General features: G+C 35.1%; 1 protein-coding gene across 6 annotated transcripts in view; it reads left to right on the top strand.

Annotated features, from left to right (window-relative positions):
- Window positions 1–12264, top strand: part of LOC101884594 (A disintegrin and metalloproteinase with thrombospondin motifs 2) — a 467863-nt gene that overhangs the window by 393435 nt on the left and 62164 nt on the right. The window contains exon 1 of one of the 6 annotated variants that reach the window (XM_073922291.1): window positions 11081–11488. The exons of 4 other annotated variants lie outside the window; for them this stretch is intronic. The gene's annotated coding sequence lies outside the window, so the exon portion shown is untranslated. Of the gene's footprint in view, window positions 1–11080; window positions 11489–12264 lie in introns of those variants that run through there. One more of the 6 variants, XM_073922290.1, reaches the window with a different exon arrangement.

Here is a 12264-nt window from a genome sequence, read left to right as displayed (position 1 = left end):
TAACCACACATAATATTTTATTTTTCTAGAAAACACAAGCATGAACATCAATATTTCTCACATATTATTGTACCACATTTTGTGCTGAATAGAAATAAAATACATGTTGGCCAATATAAGTAGCTGAAATAAGCACAAGTGTCAGGGCATGTCAAAACATCTTGGGGACCCCATAATCACCTCAGACCTCTGAGGGTTAATATACACTGCTGTATGGACATCCGTTATGTTAATGTACAAAATAAACCTGATTCAAGTCCACAAACCAGAATTGAATGTGGCCACACTATGTGGCTGTGGTGATTTTACAGCACATTTACTGTATTTATTACATACATGCACTGTTTTATAAACGTTTTAAACTTGTAAAACTTATTTTTGAGGTGCAGATGATCACAGAGAGCCGAACAGATCTTTTAATCCCTGTTACTTTGCGCAAGCCCCGTCTTCTGGATATGATTATATGCGTTACTATAGAGACATGTTAAGACGAGTCTGTCAATCAATTCGGTGGGTGGGAAAAACCGCACTCCTACGTCACGTTGATGTGGGCCTCAATATGGGAGGGGTTTGGATCCTATTTTAACATCAGGAAATTTAAAAATAGAGACTTATTGGGCCCTATCATACACCCGGCGCAGTGTGGCGCAAGAGTCGTTTTGAGGCGTTGCGCTACGCTGTTTAAATAGCAAATGCATTAGCGCTCATTTGTGCGCTTATAGGCGTTCTTGTCTAATAAAGGAGATGTTCTGAGGCGGACCGCTGGTGCGTTGCTATTTTGAGAAACTAAAATAGATTTTTCATTAGACCAAAACTAACCCGGTCTAAACTCCGGCGCAGAGTTGCGCCTCGCTTACACACTGCTTAATACGCACAAGAGAGCAATAGGCAAATATCTTTACATATGAAAAAATTTAAATATAAAGGATATATATAGGATATAATAAGAATAGATATAGAATATAAATATAAAGGATTAAAATATTACAAAACATATTATTTTCTAGCCTACATAAATATGAAAAACCACTGCTTTTATGTCTTCTTCATCTCGGGAGGCTTTTTCAGTTCATTCATAACAATTTGCTTCTGTATAATGTTATTATTATTAGCAGTATTATTTATTATATCCATATTTATATTTGTTTTATTAAAAACAAGCTTAGATTTGCCCACCTGTCAGGTTTTAGACCATATGGGGCACAGCAGGTTTATTTGGAAATAACACAGTATTTTGACCACACTTGGTCATTATTGTTAATTTATTAGTTTGCTAGAAATTAGAACTGAATTTAGAAATAGTTTTGAAACAACTCTTTGCGCTTAACAAATGAAATTATTTATAGGCTAATTGATGTCTGTGCGTAAAGGTTTCCCTATCCAAGAGCGAATGTGAAAGTAGATCCATTATCTCTCATTCTCACGCAGTAGATGCTCTGTTTAACAGTTTTCTGTTAATAAACTGTTAACTGTTTGCTTGTGAAATGCTCATTTTTTTCCACTTAGACTTACTTTGCGTCCTGTAAATAGCGAATGCGCTCTTGGCGCGACGCAGCTGGCTCTTAAAGGGAATGGGAGATGAGACTCTAATTGGTTTATTCTCAAAACACACCTATAACTCATTAAGAAAATAAACTCAACCCTTTTAGACCATGCGCCTTGGCGCAAAGCAGGTTTTCCCATCCGTAAATTAGCAAAAATGCGTTCTGACACGCCCTGAAAGCGTTTGCGCCCTGTGTTTTGCGCTCTGTGCATGGACCGTCAAAATGGAGCCCATTGTGTTTATATTACTCCAGTATGACAGCAGACACACTAAAACCACACACAGTTCTTTTCCAAACAGCTTACAAAGTTGATTTTCATCATAGAGTAGGTGCTCTTTTACACTTTACACTTCACCTTTAAACAAAACAATCCCAAAACAAACCCAGCTCAGCTTTTTGAAAGGTGTGCTTGTCCTCCAGGGAACATCAGTATAATGTGAATATGACATCTGTACTCTACATGTTAATCAATAGTGAAGTTAACACCTACGCCATTTACTCCATCCTTATCAGCTTCAGGAAGAAAGGCTCAGTTCTCCAGGAGTGCTCTCTCTCTGTGTGTGTACTCGGTGAGAAAGATATTTTTAAGCCACTTAAACATGACAATCCATCACTTCTCCATATCTCTGCGACGGAGGAGCTCACCATTACCGCAAATGTCAGTTCACCCAGTGGGAAGAATAGCTCAGTGCCCTCAAATTTCTGCTCACCTCACGGAGACGCTATATACCACCCCCAGCCATTATGATAAATGCTGATTTTTGCTGTGTGACAGATCGGTGTGTGTGGGGTTGCGTGGTGATTTCAGGTGAGCTGGAGAGACAGAGGTCCGCGGCGGGTCAGGCAGATGGCGTTTTCTGGCCTGATTTGTGCTGATTGTCCCTCTGGCCTTGTCTTTTTACAGGATTAAGTTCTTAAAATGCAAACTGTCTGTCCCACATGAACTCATCAGGCGTTTGGCACAAAGGTCTCTCTCTCTCTCTCTCTCTCTCTCTCTCTCTCTCTCTTTCTTCCCTAGTTCAGCTGAATGCAGTTTGATTCAAATAAATTCAATTCAGTTCAAAAGCATTGCAGATTACATAAATAAATAAAATTGTAAAATGATTATATAATACATGCACAAACACACAATCACTCACACACATGTACACTGTCACTCACACAAACACACACACACACACACACACACACACACACACACACGCACACATACAACCGTCAGAATGTCAGACGTCAGAACAGCAGAAACCATTATTAATCCATCGACGTCACTTTAGAGCTAGCGTTTGAATGATTCTCTAGCGCAATGTCTAAAGTGATGTCAAAACAGGAGATTTTGCTCACATTTTAGTCTGTACGGCATGAAACGGCATCAGTCTACAGAGATTTCCCAGTATTTCTCTGTTGCAATTGGAAGATCTCAATAATTAACCCCGAAAAAGCCAAAGCAAAGCAAACACTACCATATTACTGTTGTGTTTGCGATAAGGAAAAAAGTTAAACACATGCGGACATTTCTTCTTTCTTTCTGTTTACTGAACTAGTCTGCAGTTACGAAAACAGGAGACACATTAGAAAGTAAAAGTAACTCAGGGTTATACAAAGAGTGGCCAACACAAAATACTGAAATGTGAGTCCCATTTCACTCAATACACTACAATTACTATGGTATAAATACAGCTCTACAACATACAAAAGCGAGAGATCAACTTAGGCCCCGTTTACACTAATGTATGTATATGTATATATATATATATATATACTAATATATGTATATGTATATATGTATATATGTATATGTATATGTATGTATATATATATATATATATATATATATATATATATATATATATTTTTTTTTTTTTTATTGATTAGTAAAGAACAGTTACTATTTTAATAGGATCTGTTTAACGCTATCACATGTGTCACTCCTCATTCATTCTCCACTTTTCTTTCCATTTTGTCTTTTTTTCCTAAAGTGGTTTTTCCAAAAGTGTTTAATTTCTCTATAGGGAGAGACGGGACATTCCCAGTGGTCAGCTGACCTGTGAACCGCCTGGCCAGACCAAATTTAGATAGAGTAAATATACAATGATTTTAAGTTGTTATTTGAGTCCAGAGGAAGATTCTGGCCTAAACTGTAAAATATATCTCTTAATTAAACAGTTTCTGTGTTTTGTAATTTACAAGTTTTTGTTTTTTTCCCATTTGTTTAGTTTGTTAATCGCATTATGGGATGTTGATCTCTGCTCTGTTGACTTTTGATGATAAAAATTTAACTCTACAGTTTAACAAAGTGTCTTATATTGACATTTTAGTAGTTTGAAATAATATAAATATAAGAAATAAAATATAGAGAAATAAGCCTGTAAATAACAGAAAATGTACTGGCAGTGTATTACAATTTTTTTGTAGCCTAATATACAACACCAACCCGAAAATTTTTCACTGTAAACTATTACAAATGTTAATAAGGTCACTTTTTTTGCAACATTTCATGGTTAAAAGTTTTTAGAAGAATGATCAATACCCCATAATGCAATTTAAAAGTATAAATAATTGGGAAAAAATATGAATAACAAAATATGGAAATTTGCTAATTTATGGTGTGTCCACTGTCATATTAAAGTGATAGAAGCACAATAGGAGCAACAGGTGGTAGGAGTGTGGTTTCCCCGCCCACCGAATTGATTGACAGACTTTAACATGATATTAACATGTCTTTGTAACAATGTCTAAATTCATATCATCAATCATCATCATCATGAGTTTTACACATTTAAAATGTTTTTAAAACAGTGCATGTTAATGAATTACAGTGATTTACTTCAGCTTTATCTCCACAGCTGCAAGTCAGTACACTTAAAAAAGAAGACACTTCAATCCCGGTTTGTGGGCGTTAAATCAGGTTTATTTTGTACATTAACATAACGGATATCCATACAGCAGTGGAGATTAACCTGTATCCTATCACATTTGCTGTGCAAAAACAGTGCAAAGCTAAACATGCACGCTGTGTGTGTGTGTGTGTGTGTGTGTGTGTCTGCTCTGTGCGTACGAGAACTTGTAACAACATTGGTGTTGGACTCATCGTAGCAGAAAGGCTTGAATCAACTCCACAACAAATACATTTAATAATCATTGGGAAAGTTCTTACCGTAGTATTTCTCACAAACATTACGTGAGATCTGCTTCCTTCATGACGGTTACTGTGCTGTTTATCTGACGCAGCCGAGGTGGAGATTGAGGCACACTCTGACAGGCAAGTGGGAACGGTGGGCAGGGAGAACCAGCATTAAAGACACAGGCCACAAAAACAGCTACATAGTGTTTAGAGCAGACAAATCCAATATTCTAAAAGCTATAATAAATAATCTGATGGGTTTTTTGAGCTTTACAGACACATTCTGGAGACACAAAAGACTTATCTTAAATATTAAAAAAAGGGTAAAATAGGTGCCCTTTAAGATACAGATCAGAGCAAACAATTCCTCACTTTTTAAAGAGCTGACCCTCTGTATTGTTCAGGGGGGGATCAAGCGTTAATTAGGGAGGTCAATCCCCACTAAAGACCCCAGTAATTCACATCATAGCTTATATCACTAGAATCTCCAGCTTTCCTTATCTGTATGATTTCCTCTCCCTCCTCCTTCTCTCTCTCTCTCTCTCTCTCACGCACACACACACACACGAACGCCTGGTTCTTCCACACCCACTCCTCTCTCCCCTGCCGCCTCTGCCCCAATCAGCATGCAGCCTCGCCCGTCATGCCAGCAGGTTGTCCATCATTCCCAATTACTGTGGCAACGGTTGCTGGCGGCAGCGGCACGCATGCACCGATCAACCGAGTGACCCGCGCACCTCCAACAAGCATCACAGTCTCTCGCGCACATCTGTTCATCTGCTCTTCCCCTCACCTCGCGCCGCAAAAGAGGAAGACACACCCAGAATCAGGCATGTGTATCACAGAGGAGATAAAGATGCTGAGACATGCTTTTAATGAGCACGCTTCCATGTCTGTCATGCATTTGGTTCACATGACAAAGTCTCCTTGCGTACTGAATAGTTTTTTATTATTATTGTTATGCAATCAGAGCCAGAAAATGAGGAAGACAATACACAATATTAACATTTAAAAAGGTGTGCTATATATACAACAGTTCTGTCTGGTTCTCAAATCTGATTTGCTGATAGTTGTGGGATATGCTGCAATATCAGACCTTGTACAGCCTCCTCACCTTTGTGTATTACTCCGCCCACATAGAGTGACAGATCAATAAATTCACTACAGTTTGACAAATATTGCAGCTTATGGACAACATAATGTATTTTTGAGGATTTTGGGGCGAGAATGTAGTTGTTTAGATTGCAATATACAGTTTATTTATAAATATAGTTCCTATTTTAAATATTTATAATTTCCAAGTTTCAGTGCATCGGCCTGTCATACTAAGCAAAGCAAAAACGGTTGACGTTTTCCAACAAGATGGCGACAAAGACCGTATAATAAGTCCTTAGGGGATAAAAACAGCATTTTGTCAGTGCAAGTTTCAAACCACAACTGATCAAATCATTATAAAATATGTAAGTAATCTGGTAGAGTTTGCTTTGGCTTTTCTGGGTTAATTATTGTGATCTCCTGATTGCAACAGATAAATACTAGGAAATCTCTGTAGACTGATGGCATTTCATGTAGTTCAGCCTTGTAATCTTAAAATGTGAGCAACATAACTTTTTGTCATCACTTTAGACATTACACTAGAGAATCATTCAAATACTAGCTCTAAAATGACGTTGGTGAAATTAGCAATCGTGTTCTGACATCAGCTACATATTTGAAAAAACGGTGGAAGAAAGTAGTTCCTCATACAAAAGGATTTTTAGACTCTCCATGTTTGATTTTATCTTTATTTACACGATTATGCTGTCAAACTGTTGTATAAACGCAATATCACACTCTTAGCAGTGCGATGTGGCTGTTTATCGTCACTGGTGGGACACTAAAGCACTCTGCTTGTGGCCTCGAGCCAACACAAATCTCACATCAGTGCTGATATACAGCCATATTGCAGCCATATAGTAGTTTTATTTTATAACATTAATTTTAAACCTGTTTTAACACATTTTTATTTGTTTTTAATTCTCTATTTTTTATTATTTGTTTCTTTTTATTTTTGTTTGTGTAAAGCTTTGAATTACCATTGAGTTCAAAATGTGCTATATAAATAAACTTGCTTTGCCTTATAAAATAAATAGTAATAATAATAATAATAATAATGACATTAATAAAAATTATAATAGTAATAATAACAATAATGACAATTATAATAATAACAACAATAAAAATAATAATAGTAATAATAATAATAATAATAATAATAATAACAATAAATAATAATAATAATAATAATAATAATATTAATAATGTCAAAAAATAATAAATATTAATATTAATAATAATAATAATAATAATAATAATAACAGTAATAATGAGGAGGAGGAGGTTGGGATATAATAAATAGGTCTAATAATAATATCAATAATAATAAAAATTGTATTATTATTATTATTATTATTATTGTTATAACAATAATAGTAGTAATAATAATAACAGTACTGATGAGGAGAAGGAGGTTGACAGGTGACGAAAAAGACTAATGATGACATTTTTATTATTATTAATAATAATAATAATAATAATAATATGTTTTAATAATAATAATAATAATGTATACTAATTATAATAATAATTTTAAAAATAGACAGATGTGGTTGGAAGATAAAGAATAGCAAAATGCTTGATTAATTATTATTAATTATAATAGTAATAATGATAAAACTAGTGAGAATGAGAATCCTGTGTGGGGAATTCTGGGAAACACCCTTCACAACAACCTCAAGAAGTCATATGAAAATAACTGAGGATGAATCATGCTCTAGACTAGTTTACACAGAGCTGCTTGTGCATCATCAGTCTCCAGTAAATAAAGTGTAATGAGAGACTACAGTATTGAGAGCGCTGAGTTGAGTTATTTTCCAGCACGCTCAGACTTCCAGCAGTAATCTGCAATGCTGAAGGCTCCCTCTACTGGAGGAGGACGAAAGTGCAGTGTGGTTTTCAGAGTTCATGACCTTGAGGCGCTGGGGGGAAATAGAGAGGCACTTCCAGGACACGCATCTGGAAAGGATCTCCTACTTCCATGGCTTTCGTGGCCACGTCATCAAAACACAGCCGTGCGCATTCCTGTCTGGATGTTTCTCCGCATACGTTCATCTCTCAGCGCAGATTGCAGGGGGAAAAGGCTAAATTATAGATGGCAGACAGCTGCGGATACTCACAGCAGTATTGCATCATTTTTGTGACAATGAACAACAATAATTAAAATATATACATTGCTGGGAGGGTTGGGGTAGGGGTAGACGTTAATAAATAATTGAATAAATAAATGTTAAATAAATTAGTCAAAAGAGCAGTGTTTACGCTTCGTCACCTTAGAATTATAAGGTTCTATCTGACATTTTTGTCAAACTTGAGTTATTGACACATTCTTATTAAATGACACTTTATTTACATTATGGTATGTGTTTTGATAAGTTGTTTACATTTTAAGACTTTTTATTTAAAAAAACAAATGTTACACACATCTGTTTGCTATATGGAATGCAAAAACGTTCAAGCTCAATATCTTAGAATCATTCAGAACGCAGACAGAATCTTATAATTCCAAGGTGACAGTTTGTTTAACCCTTATTGGGGATGTTTTCATCCACTCTTGGGTGATTGGCAATAACCTGCTCTGTTTCAGTTAGCAGAATGATTTTTGGTAACAAATTTTATTTTGGGCGAAGCAGTGGCGCAGTAGGTAGTGCTGTCGCCTCACAACAAGAAGGTCGCTGGGTCGAACTTTGGCTCAGTTGATGTTTCTGTGTGTTTCTGTGTGGAGTTTGCATGTTCTCCCTGCATTCGCGTGGGTTTCCTCCGGGTGCTTTGGTTTCCCCCACAGTCCAATGATACAGGTACAGGTGAATTGGGTTGGATAAGTTGGCAGTTCATTCCGCTGTGGCGACCCCTGGTTAATAAAGGGACTAAGCCGACAAGAAAATAAATAAATGAATTTTATTTTGACTCATATTTTTAGAAAATGCTTTGAATTAAAAAAAAAAAACTCAACGATAAACTATATGCGAATTTACTACCCTTCTGTTATATTCGGTATGAAAACATCCACTAAATTAAACTACTCTAAAAATGCATGAGATTCATATTTTTTTTCATTTATATTTACATAAATCTGTTAATCAACCTCAGTCCTGATCAAATCTACTAAATGTTTTAAGAAAATTCATGGATTTAAAAAAATCCAGTTCACAATTACTTTTTATATTAAAAATGCGTCATTTTGTGTGTTTTTCTTTTTCAGCAAATCAGTGACATCATTTATGAATTTGGCTATTAAAGAGTTAAAATCCTATAATTCATCATTGATTTTTTTAAATGTATCAAACTATTTTTAAACATTTTAGAAGACGGAAACTAAAGTTATTTTAATTGTAATAATAATTATATTTAACTCTATATTTGATCAGTTGCAGACTTGGTGTTCATCGGAAACGTCTTGCAGTAGCATGAAACAAATATAATGGTGATCATTTAAAAAAAAAAAACCGTGTTGACCTCAAACTTTGGAAATACTTACTTTAAAATGTTTCCCACCATCCTGTCCAAATTCTTATGACATTCTTTATGCGGTGTAACAAAAATGGCAAGTTTTAGAAGAATAATAGCCTTTTCCATGCAGTTATTTCAGGCGATAAAAAATATGTCAAAGCAGAGTAAACGTTGCTCATGTGCTGTCTTCCAGAATTCTGCTTGGAGTCATATAAAACACTGTAAAAAATTATATATATATATATATATATATATATATATATATATATATATATATATATATATATATATATATATATATATATATATATATATACATACATGCACACAGTTGAAGTCAGAATTATTAGCCCCCCTGTTTATTTTTTCCCCAATTTCTGTTTAATGGAGAATTTTTCAACACATTTCCAATCATACTAGTTTTAATAACTCATTTCTAATAACTGATTTATTTTATGTTTGCCATGATGACAGTAAATAATGTATGACTTTATATGTTTAAGACACTTCTATACAGCTTAAAGTGACATTTAAAGGCTTCACTAGGCTAATTAGGTTAACTAGGCAGGTTAGGGTAATTAGGCAAGTTTTTGTATTACGATGGTCTGTTCTGAAGACAGTCGAAAAAAAAAAGCTTAAAGGCCTAATAATATTGACCTTTAAAAAATTAGGTCCTTAAAAAATAAAAACTGCTTTTTTCAAGCCAAAATAAAACAAATGAAACTTTCTCCAGAAGAAAAAACATTATCAGACATCATTTGGGAAATATTAAAAAAAAAAAAAAAAAAAAAAAAATCTAAGGGGGGCTAATAATTCTGACTTCAACTTTAAATTGGTTTTGTAAAGGCAATGCTATAAAAATGTTTTGCAAATATATATAGTTGTTTTTTAATTGCAAATATTTTATTTGTTTTGCACTGCTTAATTTTTATTCGAAGTTCTTTTTTATTTGCAAACTTCATTTTTATTTCTCAAAACTGAAATTTCCCTTTGCAGTTCTTTAATTTTGTTTGCAAAATTAATTTTTATTTCTCAAAAATTAATTTTGGCTTTGTGATTTTTGGAAGTTCGCATTTATTTATTTATTTTTTTGCTATTTGCTATTTTACTTTATATTTTCTTTGCAAAACTTTCTTTTATTTTGCAAGTATCAATGGCCCTAGATTGACTCCATAAAAAGATGACCGAGGGAGAGGAGGTGTATATATAGCTTACTGTAGTAAAGGCTAAAGTATACAATGGTAATTACTATTAGTTCATGATAGTTACTAATAATGCTACATTAAGTAGTGTAATTCATGAATGAAGAGTTGTAAATATATATATATATATATATATATATATATATATATATATATATATATATATATATATATATATATATAATGCTTATTCCTAAATATTTCTCTTTACCATAAATTACTATAGTGTTTTATATGTGTAACACCTTTGGATTTTTTGTTTTTGCTGTTACTCATACTATAATTTGTTTCTGTTTGGAGCATATTAATTGCAGTAAATAATTGAACTGAACAATTCTGCCTCATATGTTTCATTGGCAGTTTTATTGATCACTAAGATATGATTGGCTTGTATTTAAATGGCTTCGATTTAACAATGAAAATGGCAAAAATAGCTTAGATGTTTTTTTAATTGCAAATGCCACAAAAATCACCCTGCATAACTAATTCAAATTTAGATTTTGTAACAACAGTAAACGTTTTTGGTTATAAAGTCTGGTTATACTAGTAATACTGTACTCTTCCAGAGTGAGTAAAAGGGCTGGCAAAACCCACTTCACTACCTGCACCTCAGATGCCTCTCGCGAGCGCGGTTCGCGCCCGCGCTGTTCTCGCGTGAACCCACCAGAGGCTGCTGTCTGACTGACCGGATGATTGACTGCGCGACCGGCCAATCGGCCGACTCGCTCTCCTCCTTCCCTGAACCCAACCAATTTCACCGATTGACCCGCCCGCCCGCCCGCCCGCTCGCTTCCCTAAACCAAGCAACAGTTTACAAAAGCCGTCCAAAAAAATAAAAGCCCTAATTTTTTTCTACCGCGTTTTCGGATTTCGCCGGGTTCTCACCCTGTCACGAAACTCGTTCACTTAATTTTTGGGATTCTGTTTTTGTCTTACCTGATTGCTGGAACCGCTCTTCCCCGGACTCGAAACCGGCCACCGTGGTCGACTCCTCTCTGCATCTCAAGCCTACCGACGTACCCGGTGAGCTGAGTGGACAAACGGGTTGCAGCAGGGAAGCCCTCCACAAGGAGGTAAGGCAAGCGTGAAAGGAAACCGCGTCACACCGCCCCGCAGCGTTCGCTTGAAAAAAATAAACGCGGCCGTACGTACCCCCCGGGACGTATTCCTCTATCTCCAGAAACGTCCGCGGGACTATGTTTTCAGAATGAGCTTGGGTTGCAAGCACCTTATATCAATACACAATGCAATACTTTCTCCATTCGCATTTGTACACAGCACTGTATAACCTGTATAATTATAACAAATCTGTACACACAACTCAACATCCAGATTTCTGGACTAACTGCATCTCCGTTTAATGTTTATCATCTTTTTTCATATTTATTTTGGGTTTTCTCTTGTCACTTAATGTACACTGGAAGCTTCTGCAGCCAAAACAAACTCTCTGAGAGTGTGTGAAGCACACTTGGCAATAAAACTGATTCTGATTCTGATTGCAATGGTTTTGTGGTGGCTGTACTTTAAAAATTTTATTAATATAATCTTAATTCAAGTGATGAGAGATGTTGAAATTCCAGCAGTAAACAGAGCTGTAAGGTCAAACCTGCTAGGGATAAATGCTTGAAAATGATTTCGTTGAAAATATCCATTAGAAACTTAAAAGTAATCAAAAAGTAATCAGATGTAAACAGTTACTTTACTTTTAGAAAGTAATTGAAAGGTACACTACTTATTACATTTTTAATAGGGTAATTTGTAATCTGTAATCTATTACATTTCCAAAGTAACCTCCCCAGCACTGGCGATAACTAATGATGCTTTATTGTAAAGTGTGACCATTTCTTAC

Source organism: Danio rerio, chromosome 14 (genome assembly GCF_049306965.1).
Source record: "Danio rerio strain Tuebingen ecotype United States chromosome 14, GRCz12tu, whole genome shotgun sequence".
Lineage (NCBI taxonomy): Eukaryota > Metazoa > Chordata > Actinopteri > Cypriniformes > Danionidae > Danio > Danio rerio.
Note: the sequence above shows the minus strand (reverse complement) of the source record. Positions and strands in the feature narration are given on the sequence as shown.